General features: G+C 46.4%; 1 protein-coding gene across 2 annotated transcripts in view; it reads left to right on the top strand.

The window, feature by feature from the left end:
• LOC135896813 (phospholipid-transporting ATPase ABCA3-like) overlaps nucleotides 1-25,119 on the top strand; it is a 335,034-nt gene that overhangs the window by 268,487 nt on the left and 41,428 nt on the right. The window lies entirely within an intron of this gene.

The raw sequence follows: 25,119 nt of genomic DNA, 5'->3' as shown, positions 1-25,119 counted from the left end.
TACATTACAAGTCGTCGTATTCAGAGCTTGAAAAAAATATTCGTCAAAGATTACGATGCTTACTCAGACAAAGTCTGAGCGCAGCTCTCTACGTGTTTTTATTTTCACGATATATTGGCTGGCATGAACAATGCGTGTCGTGCGGCACGTTGAAAACGGAGCGAAGTGTCACGCGACTGACTCATCAATGTAAAAAGCAACCGCAAGCCGTGACAGTCGAAATAAGCGCGAATGAGACCAAGCCAAGGAAACCATACATGCGCTAGATAAAACTGACGCGAGTACAAAATAAGTGGTCCGGCTGAGACCAGATAGGAGTACGCATCGAATCGCCTTATCAGTTCCCGCACGCCCGCCACTGAACGGGCCGCTCTCATTGGTCTGCGCCGTTCGCGGCACGTGTCTTTCATCTCCCGCTCCACGTTCGCTCTTTCATCTTTCGCTGTGCTCGTTTGCTTCGCTACACCGCGGCCGCCGATGATCGCCCCAGGAACGGGCCATTATGTCCTGCGCTTTATTAACCACCTTTGGCGGTGCCCAATTCAGCGCTTCATTGCAGGTTTCTTCCGAGAAGTAGAAACAGATGCCCTAGGCTGTGTTTTTCGGACTGCGTGCGCCAGTATTTATTGCGGAACCGGAAAGATGTCATGGCCGCTACGTTTTAGGGGAAATTCGGCAAATTGCGCAGACCTGCACCGGCATGCATTGGGGCGACGACGGTTGGATGAGATGGTGCATCAGGACACTCCGGTGTGCACAGCTCAGATTCGCTGAATTCCCGAATGAGACACCCCATACACCAGCAAGTCTGTCCCTTCAAGACAGCACATCAATACTGCGACTGGCCGCGCCACCTCACGACCGAAATAGCTACAAGTTCCTCACGTTGACGATCAATGTTTAACATTACAATCGCAGTACTTTCTTCTCATCGATAGTTGGTTCAACCGTGTCTGTAAGCAAAAGCTCGGGAGGCACTCTCTGCATGCGCCACTGGGTTCTTTGCGGCAGCAGCAGATGGCGCTTGCCTCCCTGCATCCGCGGCAGCGAGGCTTCAGCGGGAGGTGTGCGCCGCGGTCGATGGTTCCAGTTAGGCCTTGGCGTTGGACAACGGCTTCGTTCTGTTCACCTGTGGCTGGAACGTCGCATCGTCAGATCTTCTTTCGTCGGCATATTCTTCCAGGTATCGTCGGGATGGCAGCGTGTCCTTGCTGCGCTGGAGATAAAGATCTTGAGGCGTGGTCGTCGGTGGCGGAGAATCTTCGGCATTTCTACGCATAGCAACCGCACCTCCATCGCTGTGTGCTTCTAGATTTCAGGATACGGACTTACAGACCGGCCCCGGGTTGGGCCTGCATGTGGTTGGCGCAGCGGCGACAGGTGGCGTCCTGGCGACAGTGAACGGGAAAGTCGTTGTAGTCTCCACTGCGTTCGGGTGATGTAGTCAGCCATGTCACGTGGCCGCTCACCACGCTGCGGGCGTGCCGCGACGACGGCGAACGCTCCTAGGTCCATCTTGCGATATGGGCTTCGGCGGTAGGAGTGGCCCGCCCCTCCATTGTGATAGCAGAGAGGGCGAAGGTAGGTGGTACGCCAAACGTCATTCTAAGAAGTCTAACTGTGATGTTGAGTTCAAGTGGAAAACTCCGCAGGTGGATGTATTTCAAGAACACAAACGACGCATGCAGTCGCCCCCGGGACTTGCGCACTTCGACAAGGACGCCGATATAGAAATCCGTAGCTTGGACCTCGGTGCCTACGGTACTACGTGACAATTTAGCGAAACAACGCATTGCCACCGTCGAAATGAGTTCTGCATGAGACGTCTGCTGCCGCGGGATTCCTCTTTCGTGCTTCCCTATGAACACTCAGGGACATCTAACGCCACCCGTGATGCCCGCGCGTGAACTGCGAAACATATGGCGCACCGGTGCGTGCGAACACTGAGAAACGCCTCATGCCATAACCGTACTCCCCTCTCGCGTTTTTTTTTTTTTGATGCTCTGCGCCGTCCACTGGCACTGCCGAGAAATACACTTACGCATGACCTCAGAAGCAAGAAGCTTGGCGCACAGCTGCCTTCCAACGCTGACAATGGTTTCCTCACGTCTCGCAAATTCAGTGGCACAAAATCAGTTGTCCAACTTGGCGAGAGGTTCATTGAAGAGCAGCGCATACCTTGTACATTTTTATCGCAGTCGGTGCAAGTCGTCGTCGGGTTATTGTCTTTGACAACACATGTGACGTGGGTTTGGTTCCTCTCAGAATCGGGGAAGCTTATTGGATCTTTTTTCGTCATTGTGGAGTGCCACATTCCCAGTGACCCATACCTAGCCAGCCTAGTTTGCCGTGGAAGGCATTCATGGAGAGCGGCACATACTGAGTGGTCCAAGTTGGCAGCGAATATGCTCATTCGAGGCCAGCACAGACCAAGTGGCACAAACCCAGTCATCCAAGTGGGCGTCAGAGAGATTCTTATAATGGTGGTGCCTACCAGTTTTAGCATTGACAGTGACCCATGTCGGCATGAGGGAAGTTCGTGGAGGATTGGCAAGTATGGAGACATTTGCGTATATTCAGCGATCCAAGTTGTTCCGATCGTTGATTTCAAGCCTTGTTCCCGTAGCAAAGCAGCACTATGCGCTAACCATTCGACCGCGTACTACCTAGTGAACCAGGTGGGCGGGAAAACGGTTAGATATGAACACACATACATACGTAGATAGAAAGATGGATAGATGGGTGAGTAGATAGATAGAGACAAATAGATAGCTAAATATATATGTTGATGGAAAGCCCACGGGAAGTGCGTGAAGTACCATAAGAATTCTCACGTTGCCTAAATGATATTGCGCGACAAAAAAAGCGACACTGACGTGAGAGAATACGACACACCAAGCGGAAACTTTCAACTAAGTATATCCTGCCACTGCGTTGATATTTTACATGGCAGGCAGCGTACACCGCGCATGCGCTTACAAGAAAGTGAAGTGCGAATTCATGTAACATAGTTACGAGTCGTGTGATGCCACGTTCAAGAAACTTAATTCTTTTTCTGTGAGAGCCAGAGACGGGAAGCTAACACACGTATCACCCAATTTCGCGATCATCTGCGCTTCAGATATTTCACGGAAGAGCAGCGTACTGCCCCGTGGAAAGCGCAGATCCAATCGCCTCTTACTAATGCCTATTGCGGACATGTTTACTTTACCACTGTTCCCGCTGAACCCAAGGGTTTCAAGGAGGCCAGTGGTGCCTAAATCGAACGCTGGGTAGATGTCTTCACATTCTAAAAAACATGCTCCATCTTTTCCCCACCTTTATCGTAGCAAGCACAAGCTTCTTCTTCCTTCTTATATCTCGCTTTATAGGTGCTTGTTCTAAGGCATCCAGATGTCGCTTCGAAAAGGAATGAGCTTGTCTTTGAGTTATCATAAATTGTTTGTTTCCTGATTTCTTTCTGTTCTCTTAAGTGGTTACTCATGGCAGGTTTCTTTTCCATTGCCGCTACCCATGAGATTATTTCAGCCTCTCTGACTTTCCTCCTGACCTTCTTACAGGCCGCATTCTTGCTGGTAAGCTTCCTAGTTCTTTTCCTCCACTGTGAATCAATGTTTTTTCTAGAGATACTTGAACACTCTCTCGGGCCATTTACTATCTCACACATTTCTCAGCCGTTCTTCATACTCAATTTTATTGCGAGCTTCCCTAACTTCAAAGCCAGTCCAGCCCATATCACCCTGCACAGCTTCATTTAAATCTTCCCGTGAGCGCCCAATGCAAGGCGACCCACTAACCTTTGGCTCCCGCCGAATCCTGATTGTACCCCTGATTTAAAGCAAACAACCGCATTTACAAAAGTAAGTCCTGGAACCATTACACTTTTCCACATACCTCGAAGGCCCTCGTACCTATTGGCTGCAGTTCTCCTCCCTTTCACTGTTATTGTTTTTTCCTGTGTTTCCAGATATATATTGCCTTCGTTTATCCATATACTAAGGTATTTATATTCTGTTACCCGAGGTATTTCGTGGCCCTCTATCTCCACTGTCTGTTCACTGTTTTTATTGAATACCATAACACCTGATTTTCTAAAACTAAATTTCAAACCTAAATTGTTGCCTTCCTGTCCACAAATAATATCCAGATGTTGCAAATCGCTTGCTCGTTAGCTGGCAACACAATGTCGTCCGCATAAACCTGGTAGCTGCTGCTCTGCTACTGTTCCCGTATGTTTGCACGAGAGATTCAACCCGATATTACTTCCATCTAGCACCCTCTCAATCCTCACCATGCACATCTTAAATCGCAGCGGGGATAAAGGGCACCCCTGCCTCAGTCCCTTGTTGATATGAACTTTCTCCTCGCTTCTCATGCCTTCCCATCCAACGCAAACGGTATTTTTTAGGTAAATCCCTTTCAAAAGCTGTAGACAATCGCCACCTAAGCCCTGCCCTTCCAGAATGTCAAACAAAATGTTGCGGTCTACATTGTCATAGGTTCCTGTAATGTATAAAAAGCCACATACAATAGTGTGTTTTCTACTTTCGATATTTCAATACACTGAGTAAGAACAAACAAGGTATTATCCAAACGCCTACCTGTTCTGAAGCCATTCTGGAGCTCTCGCAAAATTCCTACATTCTCTGCCCATGCTTGAGGCTTTAATTTGATTGCCTGCATTGCTAGCCTGCATATTACCGAGGTAATGGTCCACGGTCTGTAACAGTGAATTCTATTTCTCGCCTTTACCGTTATAGATTATATTCATCCTCCTTTGTCGTCGCCAACTGTCTGGTATTCGTCTACCTTTTAAATTTTTTTCCGCTGCTTTCGCCAGAGCTTCCTTACTTTTTGGTCCCAGTTCATTATTCAGCCTAACGGGGACCTCGTCTAGCCCTGTGGCTGTGCGCTTAGGAATTTTCTCTTTCGCTTTCTTTCAGTTGAAATTTGTCACCACCAGCTCCTTTTCGACTTGAGCTTTTATGCTCTTTTTTTCTTCAAATACAAACTCGTCATTGCCTTGGAAAGATTCGGCTGTTACTTTCCGGATGTAATTTATTGCCGCTTCTCTTTCCAGTCTGTTTTCATCTTCGTCTAGGATATGTTGTTGTATTGTTGCTGACTTCCTGCCAAATATTTTATGCGGTTCCAAAATATTGTAGCTGCGGCCTTTTTTTTTTTGTCACGTATTTCTGACAACCAACGTTCACTTTCACCTTTTCAATTTGCTTGCACCAGAATTTGAACCATATACTTTTCCTTCCGGTATATTTACCATTTACTGCTTACTTCATTCTGCGGCAACTGCGCCTTCTTTGCGTGCCTTTGCTCTCGAGATGCTTTCTGTCGTTCGGCGATCGCTTCTGGTGTCTCCTTGTTCCACCAGCTTTTCGGCTTCTTTTTTCCTTTCCATTGAATATGTTGTTTCTCTTTCCGTATTGCTGTCGTTATTAAACTTAGAAGCTCACCATATTCCCACTCTTTACTTGGCCATTTGCCAAGTTCTTCCTCGACTCTAGAGACAATATTTGCTATTTGTTCAGCGTTGAAATTTGGACTGGCCATTTTGCGCTCCTTTCTCTCTTTCCCAACTACATATCCCATTTCAAAACGATGCGTCTATGGTCACTCCCTATGCTGCTGAACACTTCCTCATCGATGACCATTTCTCTCAACTTATCATGAATTCCTTCTGTCATCAGACAGTAATCAATGGTCGATTGCTGGTTTCCTACTTCCCACGTGATCTGCCCTTCAAACATAGGCCCTGTATTCACGATAAGAAGGTTATGTTACTTACAAAGCTATGGCACTGACTTCCCGTTGTTGTCGGTATAGCAATCTAAATCCTGTATGTGGGCATTCATCTCACCTAATAGGATAATTGCTGCAGCATTCCCGAAACCCCTAATATTAGCGCTTATGCATTCCACTAAATCTTTATTCTTCTCTGTGCAATTATTTCCGGTCCACACATAAGTACGCCCAGCCAAGGTTTTTTCCCACGCACTGTACCTGATAACCAGAGATGCTCTTGACGTTTTGAATTTACTCTTGTCCATTTGGCTCCCTGATGGGTTAGCATTCCGACTCTCCCTCCCTTTCTTTCCGACTTAGTTCTGTTGCACCCTTCCCAAACATAATTCTCAATAACTGGCGGCTCTTTTGAGTCTCTAAGGTGCGTTTCTGTAGCCGCGTACACCCCTATTAATTCGCTATTTAACTGTTCCTTAATCTCAGCCCACTTTCCTTTCTTCTGCCCTCCTGCATATTTATGTAGCCTATTGCATGGTGAGCTCTCTTTCTTGCTTTGCTCGTTTTTCTGTTATCGACGGTGACGCCCTTCTGAGGTTGCGCTATGGGACCTTCTTCACTACTACCTACTCTGGCCTCCTGAGCGCCCGCGGGCCCCCTAAAAAAGCAACAGCCCGACCACCAAGTCGCCAGCCCACTTCTCGTGCCAGCCCATAATTGAAGTGGATCTCGCCTCGTTTAAGACCACCACACTTTTTCACTTCCCTGTTTACTTTGACAACCTCGAAGCCTTTCTCACGGCTTATTTCCCACATCGCCTCATTTGAAGCGACTACGGCTTTTTGTACGTGAGTGTCACGCACAGGCACCTCCGGTACCGGAGGTGCCAAATATTTTGGTGTAAATACCAAGTTATTTATATTCTCTTACCCGAGGTATTTCTTGGCCCTGTATCTTCAGCGTCGGCTCACTGTTTTCATTGAATATCATAAGACCTGATTTTATAACGCTAAATTTCAAACCTAAATTGTTGCCTTCCTGTCAACAGATATTAGCTAGACGTTGCGAATCACTTTGCTTGTTAGCTAGCAACACAGTGTCGTCCGCATAAAATAAAACTGGGAGTTGCTGCTCTATTACTGTACCCGCCTCTTTGTATGAGAGATTAAACCCCACTTCCTTCTTCCTTACTCCTTGCTTACTTCTACTTCCTACTACTACTTACTACTTACTTACTCCTACTTCCTACTACTACTTACTACTTACTTACTTACTTACTTACTTACTCCTACTTACTCCTACTTACTCCTACTACTTACTCCTTACTTACTCTTCCTTACTCCTTTCTTACTTCCTTCTCGCGCCCACTCCATCCTCATTATGTACATCATAAACAGCAGCGGGGATAAAGGGCACCCCTGCCTCAGTCCCTTGCTGATATGAACTTTCTGCTCGGTCCTCATCCCGTCCCATTCAACGCAAGCGGTATTTTCTAGGTAAATCTCTTTCAAAAGCTGTAGCTAATCGTTACCTAAACCTTCACTTTCCAGAATATCCCACAAAATGTTGCGGTCTACGTTGTCGTAGGCTCCTGTAATGTCTAAAAAGGCCATATACAACGGTCTGCTTTCCGCTTTTGATATTTCAATGCACTGAATAAGAATAAATAAGTTATCATCCAAACACCTACCTATTCTGAAGCCATTCTGAAGCTCTCCCCAAATGCCATGTTACCGCCACCTTTCGCTACAGTCGGGAAATACCCGCAGCGACGGCATATAGCCTCTGAGATCAGAAAATATCACTGGACAACTAAAATTGTAGAAAACATGCGCTCCTTAGCGTACGCTACACTATAGCGTATAGCGTACGCTATACGCCTCGTGCACCGCCTATAGAGGTGCCACTGAAAGCCACCTAGCGGACGCTTCCAACAGTGCACGCGGGAGCAGTAGCAGTCGACAACCCTTTGCAGCAAGGATGGCTGAAGTTCGCGGCTGCGATTCCTCCTTTGTTCGGGTGCCAGGCTGCTTCTTCTGCGGCGACAGCTGTAGGGAAGATGCTGACCTCTGTGCGAGCTGGTATGAACACGATGTTACCGGTGTTTGGGACAACATGGTCCACATACGTGCAAGGTGTGTCCCGCAGACAAACGCCATGAACCCCATTTACATGACGAGGAGCTCATGTTCACTAGCCGATAAATTTTGTTGAGTGATGTGATCTCTCGATAGTTTTTTTTTTATTCTACCCTCGCCGCAATGCTGCTTCTGTACCTGAATAATAAGCACCCGTCGTTAGTGCAGACTTATATCAAACAAATCCGCACGGTGCAATCTCTGCGTATGCCGTTGTGATTTTTCTGCCGCGGAATACATGTGACATCGCCTCAAGAAGAGTAATTGCCAATATATTGATGCAAACGCGTACACTAGCCAATGAAGTCACAAAACACACGGGTTAACAAAAGCGCGTGTTAGTGCTGCACCGCCGATGCACTTCTGCTGCATACGTCGATGAACTACCGTCCCCGCTGCAGTTTGTGCAATTTTATATTCCCCAAGGGAGCTGCTTGGAAACGTACAAAGCTAAAGGCTGACTAACGTTTCAGTACTTTTTCATATTACTAGAGAGAGGTGCCACATGATGTATTTAAAGGCAGAGCAGCGCCAGTCAAAGCAGATGAGCGCTGGCGGCAAGGCCCGGTTTAGTCATCTGCAGCGTAAGTATAAGAAAGAATTCGGTTGAGTACAAGTAGGGACTGCGTTGTGAAACAAACAAACCACTCGGCGTGTTACGTTTGCTCAGGCAGCATCGAGGTTTGATGACTTCCCAAACGGGACGCGAACTTTTAACTGAGAAATGTAACAAAAATACCATATGCAGCAGCTATTAGCAATTCTCGCCCAGAACTACCCATTTTCTAAGCACATTTCCAAAAACGCAAACAATATCTAAGATGCCCTCGGGCAAAGAGAATAAAGCTGTTAAAGAAGCACTTCCTTGGTATCATTCCGATAAGACACAGCATGATTTATACCCTTTACAAACAAGGCAGGGTGAAAACTTCGCAGCTCAAAAAAATCGACAAGAGTTATGCATGGAGCATTCAGCAACAGTTAAACATGCGCGAAGCCACGCATAAAATAGATGTAAAACATGAAGTGCACGACAGCTGGTGCGAGGATTTATCTTGCCATATAAAACCAACAATTTCATTTCTTGCAAACCTCAGTAGGTTTAACATACAACGCAATGCGCTCGTGCAGTCGTGCTGCCTAGCTAGCGCAACGCGGTAAAGAAGCGCAAAACAATATAAGCGGCAAACAGCATTCCGAACTTTAGCGATATGCCTTTAAACCTCATGCTGCACTGCAAACGAACTTCGTTGCTCACGCGTCTAACTATTATCGAGTGGAAAGAAACACCGACGAGAGAAAGGAAGACATGAAAACAAGAAATTTTCCTTGGAAGCGACGATCCATTTTTGCTACCGTTGCTCTCGCTCATGAGGCTTTGCCGGGAATGATTAGAACCGTATCGCCGGCACGTTTTCACCAGTATTTGAGACCCTGCAACAATTCTTCGACATTCCCTGAAGTTTTGGTCATCCCACACGTGCGAATGGTGTTGCCTATCTTACTCTGAAAACGCGAATAAGACAGAGAAGCACGATCAACGACACAACCAACTACGGCGTGCGCCAGGCTCCTTTCCCGCGTGTTCTCCGCAAGGCCGCCACCAGTGGCGCGTCCGTCGGCGTGCACGGCGCCTATAAGTTGAGTAGGCTAAACTAAACCTGTCTGCATGGGCCACTACGTATACGCTCGTCGACGTGGTGGTATCTTGACCTTGTTTGTTTCATTGTTGACCTTCCACCTTCGCCTTCGTACATTCATCATGGATTCGTTGCCATACAGTCGCGAGGGTGCCTCGTGGTCGTTTCATCGCCGTCCTCCTAACTTCGTCATCCGATTGTCGTCGTGCCTTTGTCGTCACTGCCGCCGTCGCAACTCCACTGTCTTCATAACGTTGCCTTCATGCAGTCCTTTTAGCATCGTCATTACACCAGAATAACCATCCGATTGTAATGATATTGAAGCAGCGCACTAAAATATTACACGTAGCGCGCACATAAGAAGGACTGTCAGGATTGGGGGCTCAATCCCATCGCTCGTGATCCTTTGTCAAGATTGGAGTCCGGCATGAATGCGAAGGTAGCGGGCCCATGTTGTCGTCCAACTTATACACGCTGAGGACTTTGATGAAGGGAAGGACTGCTTCTCATCGAGAACGAGGATTATAGGTTTATTTACAGTATTTAAATCAGTCTAACATGACTGCTTGAGAAAAAGAGTGTCAGTCCAACATGACTGCACGAGAGAAGTGTGTCCAGAATTCGCACCACAGCAGTTTTTAAACACTCGGTCCTCCCGCGATACAAGGTGACGCGAACGTTCGTTCACTCATTGTCAACTTGCCGCCGCCCCGCAGAACAGTTTACGCACACATAGGCACACACATTCCGATGTCGGGCGCCGACGTCAGAGGACGCCGTTCCGCAGAACAGTTTACGCACACATAGGCACACCCATTCCGATGCCGGAGCTACGTCAGAGGCGCGCCGTTCCGGGAAGCTCGGAGCCATGGTGGGTAGCTCGTTGTCTTGCGTCCCGGTCGCACGTGGGAAGCAACAAAAAACGGCTTTCCCGCGGTCGCCCACTCACGCGTAGCAGATCAGGTCCGCGCTGGAGAGCTCGGGCACAATAGTTCACCCGCCGAACCCGTTCCGTCACAACGACGATGGGGCTGGAGGAAGGCGGCGGTTTTCAGCACAAAGCCCGCTTCATTGAACTCATCCTAGCTGAAGCAACGGAGAGTGGGGGATGCGTGTCTTGTTCCCCGGTCGTAACTGGGTGGCAATCTTTCATTGTAGCTCGCCATTCTTAACAGGACATACACAGGCGCTGTACTGAAACTACTGCTCTATTGCTCAAAGGCCCGCCCTTTGTAGTGTCCCTTAATAAGCACACGTGCCCTGACGGCAGTGAAGTATGAACAAAACTCAACGTAAAAACAAGAATGACATCTTTTGGGGGGGTTCCCGCTCTAGGAATAATGGCGGGGTACTTTGTTAGAGAAAGCTATAGTCGAAGTCCAGCGCCTGTATATATGTCGTTTTTGTGTGTGCGTAACGCGCCAGAATGAAGTGCGCTTCTTCAAAGTCATGGCGCGCCAACTAGCCCTTTAGTATCAATGAATACCATAGTCGTCACTCCAACGTCGTCGTACAGCCTTCATCGCTCTGTGGACATCATTTGTTCGTCATTTTATTATCACCACACACTCGCCATTCAATCGTAACTGCTGCGCCATCGCCAAGCCATCGTCGTCAATGCGTCTTTCTCAAACAGACACTGTTACACATCCGTCACACTGCCGTCGTTGTCACGTCATTGTGGTCGTCGGAATTCCGGTTTTGTCACCCGGTTGTCCTCGTGCCGTAGTCTTTACGCCACGATTATTGTACGCGCGTCGTTATCCTTCTCACTGTCATCGGGCAGTTATCGTGCCGTCGTCGCCACGCACTCGTCCACCCAATTGTCATCACACAATTCTCATGTCGTCGTCAACGTCGTCGTCGTCACTGCCTTGATAAAGTGGTCGTCATGCATTCGTTGTCATATTGCCGTGGGGATGCCTCGCCGTCATGCCATCTTGGTCGCTGCAATTTCGTCCTCCCACTGTCATCGTGCCGTCGTCACGTGGTTGTCGCCATGAAGTTGACTCACGCCACCGTCACCACGCAGTAATGTCACCGTAGTCGTCACTTCAAAAACGCCTTTCCATGGTTTTTGATGTCGTCGTCACGATAGCGGCCTTCATGATCGCCGTCGTTTCTTCGTGATTTTATCGCAATCACATGCTGTTTTCCTAGAATCGCGATAATGCCACCATTGTCAATACCAGCGTCGCCATTGCCTGTAAGGACAGTTTCTTCCATGCATCCATTGCCGTATGGTCGTCATCATGCAATACATTGGTCACTGTATTGTACCATTGCATTGTACCATTGTATTGTCATTGCATTGTATTGTACCAATGTATTGCAATACAATGCAATACATTGGTGTCATACATTGGTCGTGATACCAATGCGCTCATGCCGTCCTCATCACACTGCCGTCGTTACAACATGGTTGCCACGCATAAATGCTGGAGCTTGGACAATAAAACCCAAGCACTTGAAAACTTCATAACTGATTTCGAATTTGATGCAGCATCTATAACAGAAACGGAGCTTACGTCCGTCATTCTTGATCACGAGTTCGCCGCAACAAATTACTCCATCTTTCGGAAGGATACTCCTACACGTAGTAGTGGAGTGGCGTCATTTGTAAAAAAAAATGTTTTGCTTTTGCCCCTCTTCCTGTGATAAATGCGTTGAGGCGGTATTTTGCAAATTGGCCTGCTGTATAAGAGCCACTCACGACTACACGCAACGCCACGTGCGAAGTACACGCGTCCCCCTTATGGGTGATTTGAATTTTCGTAAGAATAATTGGAATGGTATGTACTACTCGGCAACAGCCTCGGATCCGCTATTTGATCTCATGTTAACTTTTCAATCTCTATCACGTCCTTTCACGTCCAAGCCGCCCGCAGGCAACTACTGAAAGCATTCTTGCCCTTATATTAGCCAGCTATCGTTTCTAAATAATCATGTACGAACTGGTGTCTTTCATGTCATACCTGACCATGACGTACCAGTATGCGTGCTACCACTTGATGGTATTACTGCTAATTTTCCTATTTCCTTTTCCTTATGGGCTCCTATGTCTCTGCCGAAGTAAGTTCCCTTTCATCATCATCAGCCTGGTTACGCCCACTGCTGCGCAAAGGCCTCTCCCATACTTCTCCAACTACCCAGGTCATGTATTAATTGTGGCCATGTTGTCCCTGCAAACTTCTTAATCTCATCCGCCCACCTAATTTTCTGCCGCCCTCTGCTACGCTTCCCTTCCCTTGGAATCCATTCGGTAACTCTTAATGACCATCGGTTATCTTCCCCCCTCATTAGGTGTCCTGCCCACGCCCATTTCTTTTTCTTGATTTCAACTAACATATCATTAACTCATGTTTGTTCCCTCACCGAATCTGCCCTTTTCTTATCCCTTAACGTTACACCTATCATTCTTCGTTCCATAGCTCGTTGCGTCGTCCTCAATTTAAGTAGAACCCTTTTCGTAAGCCACCATGTTTCTGCCCCGTACGTGAGTGCTGGTAAGACACAGCTGTTATAAACCTTTCTCTTGCGGGTTAATGCCAATCTGCTGTTCATGATCTCAGAATGCCTGCCGAACGCACCCCAGCCCATTCTTATTCTTCTGATCATTTCAGTCTCATGATCCGAATCCGCAGTCACTACCTGTCCTAAGTAGATGTATTCCTTTACCACTTCCAGTGCCTCACTACCTATCGTAAACTGCTGTTCTCCTCCGAGACTGTTAAACATTACTTTAGTTTTCTGCAGATTAATTTTTAGACCCACCCTTCGGCTTTGCCTCTCCAGGTCAGTGAACATTACTGACCCTGAGTTACTAAGCAAGGCAATATCATCAGCGAATCGCAAGTTACTAAGGCATTCTCCATTAACTCTTATCCCCAGTTCTTCCCAATCCAGGTCTTTGAATGCCTCCTGTAAACACGCTGTGAATAGCAGTGGAGAGGTCGTATCTCCCTGCGTGATGCCTTTATTTATTGGGATTTTGTTGCTTTCTTAATGGAGGGCTACGGTGGCGGTAGAGTTGCTATAGATATCTTTCAGTATTTTTACATACGGCTCGTCTACACCCTGATTCCCCAATGCCTCCATGATTGCTGAGGTTTCGACTGAATCAAACGCTTTCTCGTAATCAATGAAAGCTATATATAAAGGTTGGGTATATTCCGCACATTTTTCTATCACCTGATTGATAGTGTGAATATGGTCTGTTGTTGAGTAGCCTTTACGGAATCCTGCCTGATCTTTTGCTTGACAGAAGTCTAAGGTGTTCCTGATTCTATTTGCGATTACCTTAGTAAATACTTTGTAGGCAATGGACAGTAACCTGATCGGTCAATAATTTTTCTAGTCTTTGGCGTCCCCTTTCTTATGGATTAGGATTATGGTAGCGTGCTTCCAAGATTCCGGTACGCTCGAAGTCATGAGGCATTGCGTTCGCAGGGTGGCCATTTTCTCTAGAACAATCTGCCCACCATCCTTCAACGAATCTGCTGTTACCTGACCCGCCCCAGCTGCCTTCCCCCTTTGCATATCTCCCAAGGCTTTCTTTACTTCTTCCGGCGTTACCTGTAGGATTTTAAATTCCTCTAGACTATTCTCTCTTCCATTATCGTCGTAGGTGCCACTGGTGCTGTAAAGATCTCTATAGAACTGCTCAGCCATTTGAACTATCTCATCCATATTAGTAATGATATTGCCGGCTTTTCCTCTTAAGGCATACATCTGATTCTTGCCAATTTCGAGTTTCTTCTTCACTGTTTTGAGGCTTCCTTCGTTCCTGAGAGAATGTTCAATTCTATCCATATTATACTTCCTTATGTCGGCTGTCTTACGCTTGTTGAATAACTTCGAAAATTCTGCCCGTTCTATTCTAGCTGTAGGGTTAGAGGCTTTCATACATTGGTGTTTCTTGATCAGAGCTTTCGTCTCCTGCGATAGTTTACTGGTATCCTGCCTAACGTAGTTACCACCGACTTCCATTGCACACTCCTTAATGATGCCCACAAGATTGTCGCTCATTGCTTCAGCACTAAGGTCCTCTTCCTGAGTTAAAGCAGAATACCTGTTCTGTAGTTTGATCTGGAATTCCTCTATTTTCCCTCTTACCGCTAACTCATTGATCGGCTTCTTATGTACCAGTTTCTTCCGTTCCCTCCTCAGGTCGAGGCTAACTCGAGTTCTTACTATCCTGTGGTCACTGCAGCACACCTTGCCAAGCATGTCCACATCTTGTGTGATGCCAGGGTTAGCGCAGAGTATAAAGTCTATTTCATTGCTAGTCTCGCCATTCGGGCTGCTCCACGTCCATTTCCGGCTATCCCGCTTGCGGAAGGAGGTATTCATTATCCGCGTATTATTCTTTACTGCAAACTCTACCAATAACTCTCCCCTGCTATTCCTAGAGCCTATGCCATATTCCCCCACTGACTTGTCTCCAGCATGCTTCTTGCCTGCCCTGGCATTGAAGTCGCCCATCACTATAGTGTATTCTGTTTTTACTTTACCCATCGCCGATACCACGTCTTCATAGAAGCTTTCGACTTCCTGGTCATCATGACGGCATGTAGGGGCGTAGACCTGTACAACCTTCATTTTGTACCTCTTATTAAGTCTCACAAGACCTGCCACGCTCTCGTTAATGCTATAGAATTCCTGTATGTTACCAGCTATATTACTATTAATCAGGAATCCGACCCCTAGTTCTCTTCTCTCCGCTAAGCACCGGTAGCACAGGACGTGCCCGCTTTTTAGCACTGTATATGCTCCTTTTGGCCTCCAAACTTCACTGAGCCCTATTATATCCCATTTACTGCCCTCTAATTCCTCCAATAGCACTGCTAGACTCACCTCACTAGATAACGTTCTAGCGTTAAACGTTGCCAGGTTCATATTCCAATGGCGGCCTGTCCGGAGCCAGTGATTCTTAGCATCCTCTTATACTTATACTTGACTGACAAAAATACGACAGTCTGGACAACATACCTGAGGACAGACATCCTGAAGAAGTATGTGGAATAAGCAGTAGACGCATTTGCATATTTTTTAGCAAATCGCGAATGCAGAGACACCAAACAATTTCAAAATTGCAAAAATAATGCGGGTAATAAATTAGGGGACATCACCAAAATTTCAAATTTTTACAGATTTCCTAAACTAGTACGTCCTGTAAGGTTCTAGATCACGTAATCATGAACCAGATAATGGTTCTTCTAATGAACATTGGCTTCTTGCCTGCCAACCAACATTGCTTTCACACTGGTTTACCAAATTGACCCATCTGACAGAACTAGTCCACGATGTTGCGTTTACAATCAGTCATACTGGCCAGACTGATATGATTTTGCTCTATCTGACGCATTTGATTTTCTATGGCAAATTCATTGTTCAAGTCCAAAGTGTTGTTGCAAAAGGGACCCTTTCAGCTTGAATAAAACAACTTCTCAGCAATCTTTCGCAATTTGTAATCTGCGAAAAATTGGTAACATGGTTGCAGTTGTTTCCTGAGTTCCCCAAGGCTCCGTTATTGGGTCATTACTCTTCCTGAACTATAATAATGACGTAAGAGCGAAAATTGGTTGCAGTACTGTTCGCCGGTGACTGCAATATTTATAGCGAAATTACTCATAATAGCGACCACATCGCACCTAATGCGCCCCTCAACACTCTAGCTATTTGTTGCCGTAATTTGCAGGTGAACGCTACTGTCAGCTGTGACATTCTATACAACTCGCGAGAACTTGCGTAATCCTAACGTTTTCACCGTGAATTCCTCTTGCACTTCTAACGCTATATCACGTCTTGTAACACAAGACAATACCATACGTCATGATCTTGATATATTCAGCTCTACTATTTCCCCATCGTAAGATTTCTGTCCTTGACTAATACATTTTTTGTGGCGTTGTGTAGTACTGTAGTTTGAGATTTTCTGTTCTGTTTTATATTCTTTGCGTAATGCAATTGTACCAATGGTAAAGCGTAAAGCTGTTCTTGGGCACTTACACAAACTAAATGAAATAAGATGAGAACGTAAAAACATTTGTGACCGCGGCGTAACATGGAAAACAACACCATCAAAACTTTACTTACGAAATTTATCGCACACCGCTAACTAAAATTGAATAAGATAAATATCTAGGGCTTATATTGCCTTCAGTCCTCAGGTGGTATAAACGTGTTACAAATGTCACCGCAGGAGTACTACGCAAATTATCCTTCCTCAAAAGAAGCCTTGCGCTCTCCAACACGTCAGTCCACCTACTAGCCTACTACTAGCCTACAAAACGTTCGTAAGGCCAATTCTCGAGTACACAAACACAGTGGTTTGCTCATTATATGACTAACATAAAGAATTATTGGTAATCCAAAGAGAGGCTATGAGGTTCATCTACAATAAATATAAATGCGAAGACTCTACGACTAATCTTCTAACGCCATCTGGAATAGGAACGCTTTCTTCGAGAGCAATACCTGCTCGCCTGAAGTTGTTTTATCAGCTACTAAAGAATAACTATAAGATAAATGCGTCCAGGTACATTTCATTTTCTGAGGCTCAGAAAGCATGTAAGAAACATGCATAGACTTTAATAAAATACACATGCAACAACGAGACATGCACGTACTCTTTCTCCCCTCTCGCAGTACCTGAGTGAAGTCGAATTGATCCTGCTGCAACCAACATTCAATTGTAATCAAAATTTACTTCGCAGTGGAAGCAGCAGTGTGTCAATAAAGTAATTTATAATCGCATGAGTCATCCTCACAAAGTTTGCGTTGTCGCGGTTTCATCGTCCCCTTCTTTTTTTCGTTAGTAGCGGTTATGTGGACGCATAATTTTTATTACTATTTTACATTTAGACTCTTCATGTTAATTCAGAGCCTAGCTATTTCTTCTAAAATCGTTTCTTCTCTCTGCCAAAGTCATAACGTAGTTAGTGCATCTCTACCCACAACTGTATAATATATTAACGCGTTAAATGTTTCGTTTCCGTTCGTTCCCTATAATGTATAGCTGGTCACTCACGTGCTGTTTAATGTTATTTGTCTTGGTGTCATGTTGCTTAGCTGTTATGTGGAAACATGCATTTGTATTTCGAAACACAGCGTCCATTTTGTATTACCGTGCTTGGATGATGGTACTTTTTTAATCACCCTTTTCAAGTAACAGTTCTGCCTTTATGTTTCTAACCATGTTTTCCACTTGATTTCTGCGTACTGAATACTTGAACATACGCTGTATGGCCCTGCAGCCATGCTCTCTATCGAGCGCAGTATTGTAAATGAATGAATAAATAAATAAATAAATAAATACATAAATAAATAAATAAATAATAAATTAGAACATTAGTAAAGGAAAGTTGTAGGCAACGCTAATATTTGATATATGTGTCTCTTAGTGGCACTCGCACCTCCGCGTTGTTGTTGTTTAGGTTGAGCGAGTGAGCGTCTTTCCCCTGGCGCGATGTGCGGGCGACAAGCAATGGAGGGTCACGAGGAATAAAGCCCCTTAAACTTCGTAAAGCAGTGACACTCTCCTCCTTCACTGCTCCTCGTTTCTCCTCTCTCTCACACTCCTTCCTCGACCGTGGCGCCCCCTACACTGCTCGAGCGTAGCAACGGCGCCAACATGCGTTCCTCGCCACTCCGTAGGCGCTTCTCCAGCAAAAATGGCGCTGATGCACAGCGCGAGGGCCCACGTAATGCCATTCGTCCAATAGTGACGAGGCGTTGGCCGCGGCCAGAGCACGCGAGGAGGAGGCGGCATTCTTAAAACCATGGCACTACTTTACGAAGTTTAAGGGGTTTTAACGAGGAAGAGCGGAGGACGCCAGAGCATGCAACGCGCGCGCGCCTCTGTTGCGAGCAAGCGAGCGAGCGAGCAGGTGCGCGCCAGGAGATGAAAAACAAGCGAGCAGGTAGTGACGTCACACTCACTCTGCTAGGAACATCTCCAGTGTATGCAAGGCGACTGTATTCTATTAAATACGCGATGAAATATCATGACTCCTTCTTGTGTGTGACGTCGTTGGTGATGTCATTACTTCCGAAATATACTTAAGGCTTTTCATGAATTTTGACAACGCCGTGCTTACGTGCTGAAGCACAATTCTGTGTTTGGGTGCGCAGTAATTTAAGTAAATCTCGTCTCCATCGCCTCAGGTGGAGAACAGGAAGTGCCGCGTAAGAAACAAAAGTTTCACTCTATGCTCTTACCACTAATCATGATTGTTCGTCATTCGATCGTCGTCTATACGCCGTTTTCATTCAGTTGTCGTGATGCCGTCGTTAACAACAGTGACCTTGGCATGTTTTTTTCGAAGCCCACATCAGATACAGTTTAGGTGGCTTGTAGCCCAAATAACGGATGTCTATGAATAAACACGACAGAATATAAGTAAACGTGAGTTCACAGAAAATGTGTAGCTAGATTGCTTGAATGCTAATCGCATTACTGTCGACAGTCATCATAGATGGATTGGGCTCTAAAATTCCTTTTAATTCCTACCCTGCTTTCCGGCTTCCCCCACTCGTCTCGCCTTAGTGGTGATTTTTTATAATCTACATTTCTGAAGGGCATGACATCAACCTGTCAGACGCTTCTAGAGGCGCTACTGCACTCTTAAGGTACTGCATTATGTGTTTGTCACTGGAGTGGTCTAAAGGAAACACAATGGGCTGAGAATTTGTCGGTGGACAGCTGAAATGTAGACTTCGTGGCAGTGCTTTTTTTAGAAATGCGTAATAACTTTATATAAATGTCGGAAGATACATCTAGATCACTTTGGTGGATGTCCGAAAGACATCGGAACTGACAGAATAAGATACACCTCTGTTAAAATGAAACAGTGTGCAATAAGGCAACAGAAGCACCGAGGCAAAGGGTGCAATTAAAGAAAATCCTTCAAATGGGTGTGCTAGTTCGGCCGAACACATTTTCTTATGGGTGTAAAGGGGTCTGTTACAGACACGAGAAAACACCCTTATAGGTGTGATATTCCATAGTGTGTAGTAGACCACAGTACACCGAGCCCCCGCAGGGGCGTCTGCATCAGCAGGCATTTCGTGTGTTGCGACACCACGTACCCGAGCACACGATGGTTGGACCCTCCCGCGTGTTGCCGTGCGGGGCTTAGCCGTGTCCGGGGAAAAGGGGATCCTGGAGGTTGAGCCGATGCTGCGTGTTCGGCCCTTTAAGGCCCCATGGCGGAGGCAACACACCTCTTCGGCCTCTGCTTCACGTAGACGGCACCCCCGGACTGACCCACCCGGGGGAAATCGGTAGTTGCCTTTTCTTGTCTCTCTCTCCCTATTACCTTCGTCTTTCCCTTACTTTCCACCTTTCCTGTCTTCTTCTGGTTTCCTTTTCAAATTTTTCCAGGCAGCAAGGGTTAACCGTGTGTGGATAGCCAACCTTGGTTATTTCATATTTGGTTATAGTGGTAATGTACAACTGGCGTTTGCAGGCCGTGTTTCACAGGTCCTGCAGCGTCCCCTTGTAGGATACCACGGTGGGTGGCTGGCGTTACTGTCGAAATCTCACATATCTTTATGGCTAACTCCTTCCCCCCACTCCCTGATCGCCCTCAGAAAAGAGGGCACACCGATGAAGTATTCAAATTTTTTGGTCGGCAAAAAAAAATCTTTCCCTCGTTTCCACGTCTTCCATTCTGAAAAACCAGCTAAACCAGTGCGAACAATTTCCCCATTCCTTGTATCGAACTCTTTTACCAAAGTTTCTGGCCCAGGCTATAAGGCGTCGAGGATGGCTAGCGGTGACCTGCTCTTGGAGCTCCGCGATCAGAAACAATTTGAGAAACTGCCTAAACTAGTATCATTCGGGGAGACCCAAATAGTAGTAACCCCGCACCGTACAATGAATACCACCCGCGGCGTTGTCTCGGACGATGATTTGCTGGAGCTCTCTGAGGCTGAACTCTTGGAGGGCTTAAGTGCACAGAATGTTATAAATGTCAAAAGAATCAAGATGAGGCGAGATGGTAAAGAAATTGCGACCAAACACCTAAGTGTCCTGCCCAAGTCAATCGAGGCCGGGTACATCAAGCTCCGTGTAAGACCTTATGTGCCAAATCCTCTGAGATGTTTCAAATGCCAACGTTTTGGCCACAGCTCGCCGAGCTGCCGAGGCCGCCAAACATGTGGAAAATGCAGTGCCCATGAACACACGTCTGAAGCTTGCGCGAACTCTTTGCATTGTGTAAGCTGTGATGGAGAGCACGCCGCGCACTGGCGGTCGTGCCCATCTTGGAAAAAAGAAATTGTCACGATCAAAGTGAAAGAACACATATCATTCATGGAGGCACGTAGGCGGGTGGCATACCTGCCTAAGAACACATTTGCCGAAGTGGCGCGTCAGCGGGCAGCGCCACAACGGCCTCCGGCGTCTGTCCAACCCACACCCAGTGAGGCGGCAGTGACGCCATCCGCCCCCTCGGCGGCTACGGCTAACGCTGCTACGCCAACACAGCAGACGAGGCTATCGACCCCGAAAGCGGGCAAAGCCGAGGCTACCCCAACCTCCCCGACCCCATGCAGCGCTGGCAACAGCCGGCGCAGCCGGATTCCTCAGGAGGCCCCATTGACCTCCGGGCTGGTGGGCGCAGGGATCTTGCCTTCCGAGGCAGGACCCTCAAAGAAAGCTTCTCGCTCGCAAGAGCATGTGTGCGGCGCCTCACAAGAGGCAATGGACACTACACCTGTCCTCACGGCGCGCCAAGCGCCTAAGGAGCGGCGAGGCTCCCTCGAACGCTCCAGAAAGGGCAAAACGCGCATTACAGGGCCTCGAAAAAGAGCTCTGTAACATAAGGTATCACTTCCTTTTCTCTATGCACAGCACCAATTTACTTTAAAAATGGATACACAAATTATTCAATGGAACGTCAGAGGTCTCCTTAGAAACCTTGATGATTTGCGAGAACTCATCCACAAACATAATCCAAAAGTGCGGTGTTTACAGGAAACACACTTAAAATCCAAACACACAAACTTTCTCCGAACGAATGTTACGTTTCGCAAAGATCGCGATGATGCCGTCGCATCATCGGGCTGTGTTGCGATTGTCACTCATAAAAGTATAGCCTGTCAAACTTTACTGCTAAGAACGCCCCTTGAAGCAGTGGTGGTTCGAGTTGTTCTCCTAAATAAACTCGTCACGATTTGCTCGATTTACGTACCCCCACACTACAAATTGAACAAACATGAATTTCAGTCATTTATAGACGAATTGCCAGAACCTTATGTTGTCCTTGGCGATTTCAATGCGCACAGCTCCCTGTGGGGCGACTCTCGTATAGATGCGCCAGGTCGTCTTGTTGAACAGTTCCTTTTTTCTTGTGTTGCGTGCATTCTGAATAAGAAGGAACCCACATATTACTCTCTAGCAAACAGAACCTTTTCTTCAATCGATCTCAGCAAAGTTTCTCCTTCTATTCTTCCTGCACTTGAATGGGAAGTTACGAAGAACCCTTACAGAAGCGATCACTTCCCCATACTGCTGCGAACACCTAAAGAAAACGAATATCCACCACAGGCACCTCGGTGGAAGATTGAGACAGCTGACTGGGATAAATTTCGAACTCTTGCTGGTATCTCATGGCATGACATCTCCTCATTAGAAATTGATGCCGCTGTGGAGTATTTTACAGCCTTGATAATAGATGCCGCATCTAAATGCATATCAGAAGTAAATGGCTTGACATGTAAACGGCGTGTCCCGTGGTGGAACGACGGTTGTAGGATCGCTCGTAAGAAACAAAAAGCGTGGTGGTTGCTACGCGCCTCCCCCACTGCGGAGAATCTTATAAACGTTAAAAAAGCAAAATCCCAAGGCGGGCAAACCCGCCGACAGGCCAGAAGAGAGAGTTGGCAAACGTTTTTATCGGGTATCAACTCATATACAAATGAGACGAAAGTCTGGAACAGGGTTAGTAGGATGAGGGCGACAAACATACTCCCTCCCTTTGGTAAACACACAAGACGAAACCCTGCAAGACCAGGCAGATTCACCTGGGGAGCACTGTGAGCGTGTCTCGAGCTCAATCAACTATTCCTAGTCCTTTCTTAAACATAAAGAAATAATAGAACGTAGGCCAATCATACGAAAATCCAGGCAGAAAAGAACCGTATAACCGGCCTTTCTGTATTGCCGAGTTCAGAGCTGCCCTGAACGCATTCAAAAGCAATGCACCGGGACCTGACAGAGTCATGTATGACATGATCAGGAACCTACATACTGACACACACGTTACGCTACTTATACTATTTAACACTATTTGGGCTTCCGGATGCCTCCCATCCACATGGAAAGAAGCGATTGTGGTTCCTGTACTGAAGCACGGAATAGGCCCTTCCTTGGTGGCAAGTTACCGTCCGATAGCTCTAACTAATTGTCTGTGTAAGCTTTTTGAAAAAACGATAAATCGGAGACTTATACATTTCCTTGAGCTCAACAATATGCTCGATCCTTATCAGTGTGGATTCCGAGAAGGGCGGTCGACAACCGATCATCTTGTGCGCATTGAAGGAAATATCCGCGATGCATTTACACATAAACAGTTTTTCCTATCGATATTCCTCGATATGGAGAGGGCATATGACACGGCATGGCGTTACGGGATCTTGCGAGACCTGTCGGAAATTGGCATCCATGGAAATATGCTGAGCACAATTGAAAGCTATTTGTCAAATCGTACCTTCCGAGTAAAAGTCGGTAATGCACTGTCACGTCCTTTTACGCAGGAAACTGGTGTACCCCAGGGAGGCGTTCCCAGCTGCACTCTCTTTATCGTTAAGATGAACACGCTACGTGCTTCACTGCCACCGGCCATTTTTTATTCTGTATACGTAGACGATATACAAATAGGCTTCAAATCCTGCAACCTCACAGTTTGTGAGAGACAGGTACAGCACGGCTTGAACAAGGTTTCCAAGTGGGCAGACGAAAACGGATTTAAAGTGAACCCCAACAAAAGTTCTTGTGTGCTTTTCACAAGAAAGAGAGGGCTCATTGCAGAACCCAGTATCGAAATGTATGGTCAGCGAATTCCTGTGAACAAAGAACACAAGTTCTTAGACATCATACTTGATTCTAAATGAACTTTTATTGCACACATAAAGTACCTCAAGGTCAAATGCTTAAAAACAACGAACTTACTTAAAGTGTTATCCCACACAACATGGGGCAGCAACAGGAAATGTTTATTGAATCTTTACAAGAGCCTCATTCGATCACCACTGGACTACGGTGCCATGATCTATCATTCTGCAGCCCCAAGCGCGCTAAAGATGCTAGATCCGGTCCACCATCTAGGAATCCGACTGGCCACTGGAGCTTTCAGAACAAGTCCCATTGAAAGTCTATATGCAGAATCAAATGAGTGGTCACTTCATCTGCAGAGAACATACATCAGCCAAACATATTTTCTGAAAGTCCACTCCAATCCTCAACATCCGTGTTTTAATACCATTAACGATATGACATATGCTACACTCTTTCATAATCGTCCCTCCGCAAGACAGCCTTTCTCGCTGCGTGTGAGGGAGCTTAGTGATCAAATGCATGTCCCACTCCTCGAGCTCCGCCTAATGCATCCAGCCAAGCTGCTACCTCCTTGGGAGTGGCAGCTCATACTATGCGATATATCTTTCGTGCAAGTCACAAAGCATGCTCCAGAGATGGAAATCCAAATGCATTTCCGGGAACTCCAGTACAAATATTCCTGCACGGACTTCTACACAGATGCATCGAAGTCACACGACGGTGTGTCCTATGCAGCCGTCGGTCCATCCTTCTCGGAATCCGACGTACTACATCCGGAAACCAGTATCTTTACGGCTGAGGCCTACGCACTTTTGTCGGTTGTAAATCATATAAAGAAATCCAAACTCGAGAAATCAATTATATATACGGACTCCCTTAGTGATGTGAAGGCCTTGATGTCATTCTGTAACCACAAAAGTCCGGTAATTAGTGAACTCTACTCTGTCCTGTGCAAAGCATATATATCTAACCAACATGTGAATATATGCGGGGTGCCTGAACATAGGGGCATCGAGGGTAACATTCTAGCGGACCAGATGGCCACATCAATTTCAATGCATGCAGTCAATCCTACTGCTTCGGTCTCTGTGAAAGACCTGAAGCCTTTCTTAAGAAGAAAACTGCAAAACTACTGGCAACGCTTGTGGGACCTGGACACAAATAATAAACTGCATGTAATAAAGCCACAATTAGGTTTCTGGCCTCCTGTGACAAAATCCTGCCGTACAGATGTCCTATTCTGCCATCTAAGAATAGGACACGCTTTTGGCACATATAACGTTTTACTCACGGCAACGAGCCTCCAACCTGTGGTAGATGCGGGGAGAGGCTGACCGTCCTCCACGTCCTACTGGAGTGTCGGGAAGCCGAATCTGAAAGAAAGAAACATTTTCTCTTAGCCTAGCGGCAGCACATCCCATTTCATCCTGTTATGTTACTTGGTCCAGAACCACTCTTTGACACCAACGCCGTCTCAGGTTTTTTTGAAAGACGTTGTATTGCATGTTATTAGCCCCAC

The sequence above is a fragment of the Dermacentor albipictus genome, chromosome 9 (genome assembly GCF_038994185.2).
Source record: "Dermacentor albipictus isolate Rhodes 1998 colony chromosome 9, USDA_Dalb.pri_finalv2, whole genome shotgun sequence".
NCBI lineage: Eukaryota > Metazoa > Arthropoda > Arachnida > Ixodida > Ixodidae > Dermacentor > Dermacentor albipictus.
The sequence above is the reverse complement of the archived record's forward strand: the minus strand, read 5'-3'. Positions and strand labels throughout refer to the sequence as shown.